This window comes from Hippocampus comes, unplaced genomic scaffold (genome assembly GCF_001891065.2).
Source record: "Hippocampus comes isolate QL1 unplaced genomic scaffold, H_comes_QL1_v1.1 scaffold5, whole genome shotgun sequence".
In the NCBI taxonomy this organism is placed as follows: domain Eukaryota; kingdom Metazoa; phylum Chordata; class Actinopteri; order Syngnathiformes; family Syngnathidae; genus Hippocampus; species Hippocampus comes.
In genome coordinates this window covers 125,239-131,904 of record NW_017805701.1, presented here as the reverse complement: position 1 = coordinate 131,904, position 6,666 = coordinate 125,239, and the positions used below count along the sequence as shown (strand labels likewise).

Below are 6,666 nucleotides of genomic sequence, written 5' to 3'. Positions count from 1 at the left end.
CCCCCCTCTCTCTCTCTCTCTCTCTCTCTCTCTCTCTCTCTCTCTCTCTCTCTCACACACACACACACACACACACACACACACACAAAAGTGCGCACAGGTTAGAGGACCTGACCAGTCGCTTTTGAAGGCATATGGAGTTCGGGATTTATGGATTCCCTGCAATATTAATGTCCAAAATGTCAGAGGAAAGCCGCGTTCAAAAAAGGGCGCAAGGGATTGTTGCGCGACACGTAGCAGAGCTCTGGGCTGTGTATAATGAATGAAGTGCGGGATCTACACACACACACACACACACACACACACAAAAGTGCGCACAGGTTAGAGGACCTGACCAGTCGCTTTTGAAGGCATATGGAGTTCGGGATTTATGGATTCCCTGCAATATTAATGTCCAAAATGTCAGAGGAAAGCCGCGTTCAAAAAAGGGCGCAAGGGATTGTTGCGCGACACGTAGCAGAGCTCTGGGCTGTGTATAATGAATGAAGTGCGGGATCTCTCCCCCCGCTTGCATCCTGCTGGGCGTTCGAGTTGTCATTCCAGCTTGGGAATTCTGCCTGAAATATAATATAGCGACAGGCACAAAATTATTTGGAGTCAACAGTTCGTTGGTCAGTCAGATGAGTTTGTTGTGCGAGAAGCAGATTTTAGCATGAACAGCATCATGGACTCCTAATCTTTCTTTTGTCATGTCTAATGATTAAAAAGAAATTACAAAATAATTAAAAAGTGCAACTCAAACTATATATCAAATCGTTAAAAGTATATTCGGCATTGAGTCTGACTGTTAAATAAGACACCAATAAAGTGCGGTCGAAACTGTGATTATACGGGGTGCTTTTATTTTGAAGGCCTGTCTTTCGACAGGATGTGCCTGTACTATGACCGGGAGCATTGTTACCTTGAGTTGTTGTGAAATGCTCGTCTCGTGAAAACCAATGTGCCTTGTCTGTTGAAGTGTTTTGGATGCAACGGTACAAAATATTGCTGAACAAAATCGTCGAAAACCGAATCATCCTTTCAACCACTCCTGTGTGCTTGCTGTCTGAGAAACCGTTCAGAATCCTGCTTCGAGCCAAGCGGTTTTCACTTCCCAAAGCATCGCAGACAGAAATAGAAGACCGTTTTCAGTCAATTAAGGTGATGGATTCATTTCAGTCAGCAAGTGGGTCTGCCTCCTCGTCAAAGCACGAGATTGGCCACTAGTCGAGCTCGTAACAGACTAGTCCAGTCGACTAGTCAGTCCGCCGCCTCGGGTCGACCGGTGAGGACAAAGAGAAGAACGAGAAGCGCGGCGTGACGTTGAAAGTTAGTGCGCGTGATTTGTAATGAAGCAATTAATGCCGCCGATGAGTCCCAGTAGAGGAATTGTTGTTTATCCACCTCAAATGAAACCTCAACTTCGACCCCGACCACTCCGCCTCCATCCTCCCTGTAAATGAAGCAAAATTCAAACAAGGGCCGCTTGTTGGCGTCTCCATCGAGGACGTAAGCTCCTTATGACAAAATGCTTTGTTTGCTACCCCCCGCATCCCCACCCTTAGTCACAAATCATTAAGTGCTTGGCTGGGGTGTTGTAGCGCGGCGGATGGCGTGGAAAACGACGAGCCGCCGCCGTCCCTCCAGCGCGCGGGATTACGAGGCCGCGTGTTTGTGAGCTTGTGACTCTAATGGCCTGGTAATTACCGTTTGTTTATGAGTTTATCGATGCGTGCCTCCACCGAGCCTGCGCGCCGCTTCCAGGCGATGGCGGATAAGAACCCCATACCGCCCGTAGCACCCCCCCCCCCCTTTAAAGAGCCGGTTAGCTGGCATTGTGAACTCCCACTGTGATCGTATTAGCAGGACTGCCACTTTTGATGTGCGGCGCTCGGGGTCCGGGGGCACGCATCTATCTTGACTTTCGCAACCTTGCCGCCGCCGAGCGACACAATTTCTCACTTTGATGTTACAGTCGAGGGCTGCGAGGGCAAAAAAGTGTGCGCACACAAATAAGAAGAAGCAGTATATCTCGAGCGACACATGAAATCAACATCTGTCCATCTACACACGTGATCTTGAACGTTTCTACAGTCGCACACGCACAATATCACGATCTGTCTGACCATTACACTTCGATCATCACAAGATTGGTGCATTCAAACACACAAATACGAAACATACATACACACACACACACACACACACACACACACACACGCCCGCACGTACGCACAACATGCTGACATGTGCCTGTCACGTTTTCAACGCGGCTGCAAAGTGAGCATCTCAGAGTGCGTCCGGGAGGTCCAGGTGCCTGCTTTGAGGGCTGACCCAAGCCTCCCTGTGGGAGGTCCGTGCCGGTCTTTGGCGGGTCGCCGGGCGCGTCTTCGCTGAGCCCGGCGAAGATTTATTGAGGCTTCAGCCCAAATGACGCGCTCGTCTTTGCTCTCTTACTCTGCTGCCAAGTTAAGCAGTAGCGTAATTAAAACCCTCAAGAGAATCCCTTTCAAGTACACAATGGCCTCACGCACACACACACACACACACACACACACTCGCATGCCGTCTCTACTGTCACGCTTACGTGTAGGCTATTTGACCACACACACACACACACACACACGCACGCACACACATATGTAGGCTGCATGTCTTCACACAGTGCGGGGAAGATCCACGGCGGGATTAGATCAAATCTCGATTTGTCGTCAAGGTGGAAATTCATTTCCACGTTGCTAGCGTGGCATTGTTATGTGGCCCAACACACACATGGACGCACAACGTCAAACTCTGGCCATTCAATTTATGAGAAGGAAAGTTCCACAGTTTTTTAATCAATAACGTGTTGTGCTTCAAATTAAAAGACCACAAAAAAGGAAGACCATCTTTTTTTTTTTTTTTTTTTCCTTTTGGACGACGACAACATATGGTGCGAAATTATGCAGTGAATGGCAAATGCAAGAATTAGCCAGAAGACACTCCCCTCACACACACACACACACACACACATGCGCATATACACACACCCGCGCGCACTCATGTACACGCTTACACACGCAGCCACTGTACAGGACAATTACTCACGTTAAACACCAACAGATGCCATCTTGATTAAATTTGACCGCACAAACACAAATGGATGCAAGGAGAAGAAGAAGAGGGGGATGAAAAGGGGGTTTGTCGCGGGTGCGTCACGGGTTCTCAAAACATCTGATGTCGTGCAGGTCATCACAAGCGGCATCGGATCTGAGACTCCCTGTTGTCACCCCTCCTGTCCGCAAGACCACCCCGGGAAATGGCCTCCCAAGTTTCCACAACGTGGACGGCTAGGACGTCCTTCAAGGTCTGTTTTGTGTGTGAATGGACAAACTGGATGTTTACATGATTATTTATATAACATCCTATGTGTGGCACAATAGAAGGAGGAAAAAAAAAAAAAAGCAAAAACGTTGGCGTCCCACTAGTGCCGGCGACCTGCGCTCGGGCTTCTTGTTTGTTTACCGTCTCCAGACACGCGTGCAGCGCGGGGAGGGGTGTGGGGGGCCGGGTCCCGCATGGGTCTGATGAGGCCCACTCGGGACCCATCTAGTGCCCATCTGTTTATTCTGTAGGGTAGATGCCCGGGAGGGGACATCTTAAAGGGACACTCCCGTTCCAGTCAGGTAAGCACAACACACACATATTGTGCACTCACAGGATTTAGGTCCACTTTTTGACATCAAGTGGTAAGTGAAGTCTGGCTGGAAAAAAGGTTTGATTGCGACTTGGCTTTTTTTATATTAGGATGTTTGAAAAATTCCACGTTTTTCACCAAATATCGCCGTCGTGTCGCACGCTTGTTTCAAAATATGGCGCCGAATTGTCTTTGCATTCCTCATTAAAACATAAAACTCAAATAAGGTAAGTGACAAAAATTCAGACCTCACAGCAGCAGCCGGGATTTTGTGTCATCATAAGTTGACAAAAAGTCTTGAGTCGAAATACATTGATAGGATTTTGTTTGATTGTGATCAGACGGGGCGACTGTAATTTGCTTGTGGGCACGTGAAGCAAAACTCTGATAAAGTGATCTTCAAAAATTCTGTCCCTACAGTCAGTTTCACAAAATTTGGTTGACATGGCGATCACGAGGAAATCCACAGAAAATTCTAGAGAAGCCTTCGCAAAAGAAATACAAGCTGTGTCCAAATTCGTAAGCTGCGTGTCCTCCAAAGGCCGACTTTCTCGGCAACATGTCGCAACTTCGGCCACCCAAATTATTATCCATTCTCCAAATCTGGCCTTCGTTTCCATGGAGACGGGCCCTGAGCAAAGGATGCTTCAGAGCCCACTTTTGGAGCTGACATTGCCCCGCTCGACTCCGCTTTTCATCTACCATTAAAACATGGAGGTACCCGGGGGCACCCCGCATTCGGACTGGGCGGAGTTTACTTTGAAATGCAGGCCTGTCCAAAGTCGCCACAGTTTAGGTGGTCGATGGAGGCTACATGAGGGAGGAGTAGCCTTCAGGTCACCCTGGCCTATAAGTTTCGACACAGCTCCAGTCTGCGTTTCCATTTTAGTCTCAGTTTGGGCCGTTTCCAAGCGTCCTCTCAAGACAGATTAGTCAGGAGCGGTTTTGTCCAATTGCTACACGATTTGAACCAGGTGTTAAAAAATTTCAGTTTTTACGAATGCATGTGGCCACCAATAAAACGCTTGAGAAGTTGAATTTCATTTGAGTTGAGAAGCGAATTTCACTTTGAAAACATATTTGGCGGGCACGCGTATCACGAGTAGCTCAACAAACAAGGTCTGAAGAAGCCTTCACAAAAAGACACGAGGCTGTTTTCGGCTCCTTTCGGCCATTTCGAAGACCGACTTGTCCCCGAGATTTTCTGTGATTGCCGCTAAATTGGAACCACTTGTACTCGACAGATGGGCAATGCTAATGGGTGACAAATGGGAGTTTTTAACACAGTGTCTCGGCGAAGCATGGCCGATGGAGAAAAAGAAAAAAAAAGCGTTCATATTTTACTCGGAGGCCCTCCTAATTCCCGACCTAAGCGAGACGCAGTGATCCAAAAAGAAAAACACCCGAAAAACTGAGGTGACTTAAGAAAAGTGCGAGGCAAATGAGGGGTTGCCATATAGTTAATGTAGAGCAGCCGTCCTCCCCCTCGCCGCTAAATCCGACGCGGAATACACGGAATGATCTCAAAGGCAAACGCTGCTTGTTGGTGGATCTTTTTATGTGGAGCAGAAGGAGACTTGAAAAGTGATACCTCGGCGTACCTGCTTGAAAGCTTCTCTTCCCCCCTCAGCGAGGGATTAAGAGCACAATGTTTTTTCCTTTTTTCTTTCTTTCCTTTTTTTTTTTTTTTTTTGCTGTTATTCTCGCCGCCGTGCTCCACCCTCCTCATTAAAGACCGTGCATATTCTCCCCGGAGAGTCCTCCAACATTACAACTCTTCTCCAGGTACAGCTCTCTAGGGTCCCCTGGCTCCCTCTCATCTCGTCCCCCTCAACCCTCGCCGTCCCTCGCCTTCCTTTTGACGCCCCCCCCCACCTCCGACGCCCTTTTCTCCCACCTTGCCGCCACCTTTATCTCGGCGCACCTTGCGTCTCTCCCTTCGCACCTTTCCCATCTGCATACGCCTGGGCTTATTTTGAAGTTGCAGCCCACAACAGATATTCAGTATTAATGAGGACCCTCATGAATTTTTGAGCTCTAATTAGGCGGCTCTCGCTTCGTTAACCGAGAGGGTTCGGGGCGAGAAATATCCCGATGCTACCATCCCCCCCCCCCCCGTCCCTTTGTGATGTCCCGCGCCGATGATGGCAATGGGACGAAGGCGGTTAGGGGCGGCTGGTGGTGGGTGGGTTGGTGTTGTGGGGGGTGTATAGTAACGAGCAGGCCTCATTATAAGACAGCTGGCCATTAGTTTGTGTGTTACGAGGTTGTATCATCTCTGCGAGCGGTCGCCTGCTGGGCCGTTATTTAGCCATTCTTTTTCATCGCCTCTCCAAGTGATGCAACGGCCCGCGATGCCTTCAAGTGTTGCAGGAAAAACATGTCAGCAGGAAGGTGACACGCCACGTGACCACCGCACGCCGAGCTTGAAAGATCTCATGACGGTGACGTTGAATCAAACTTGAATTGTTGCGTACTGAAGCCGATCGATCAAAAACTTGATTTAACCGGAAAATAAAACCCCACTGAGAGACAGGTTTCTTTTTTAAGCATAATTCACACCAAAACCAGACGAATGTGTACGCCCAATTCCTCGAATGTTTGTATTTTATTCAGTCTCTTCGAATATTCTGGCTTGGATGGAATGGAATAGACAAAACTGGAAGCCTGACAGCAGATGTCCTCCTGATATTCTTAGACGGTAAAAGAGAGTGGGGCAGGTGGAAAAAAAAAAACAACTTGCTAGCTGGCTAACAGCTAGCAAGTTAGCTGCCCTGGTAGCGAGGCTATAGTAGTCAGTTCACCAATTCTACACACGCCAAGTCTCGTTGCGGCTTGCAAACGTGCATTTCCAAACCGCATTGTGCTAAGATACCGAGCCTAACTTGAATTTGTCCAAGAGTGATTGCTGGGTGGTCTTCTCATATGCCTCCAAAAACAGACATTCTTTGTAAGCATGTTTTGCGTATCCGTCCTCTATCAAGCTGCGGTTCCGGAAAACATTCCAGAAA

General features: G+C 48.4%; 1 long non-coding RNA gene across 1 annotated transcript in view; it reads left to right on the top strand.

Moving 5' to 3' along the window:
• LOC109523470 (uncharacterized) overlaps positions 1-3,425 on the top strand; it is an 84,337-nt gene extending 80,912 nt beyond the window's left edge. Inside the window, exon 4 of the long non-coding RNA XR_002169769.1 lies at positions 3,207-3,425. This is a non-coding gene — a long non-coding RNA (uncharacterized LOC109523470). The remainder of the gene's footprint in view (positions 1-3,206) is intronic.
• Positions 3,426-6,666: the final 3,241 nt, after the last annotated feature.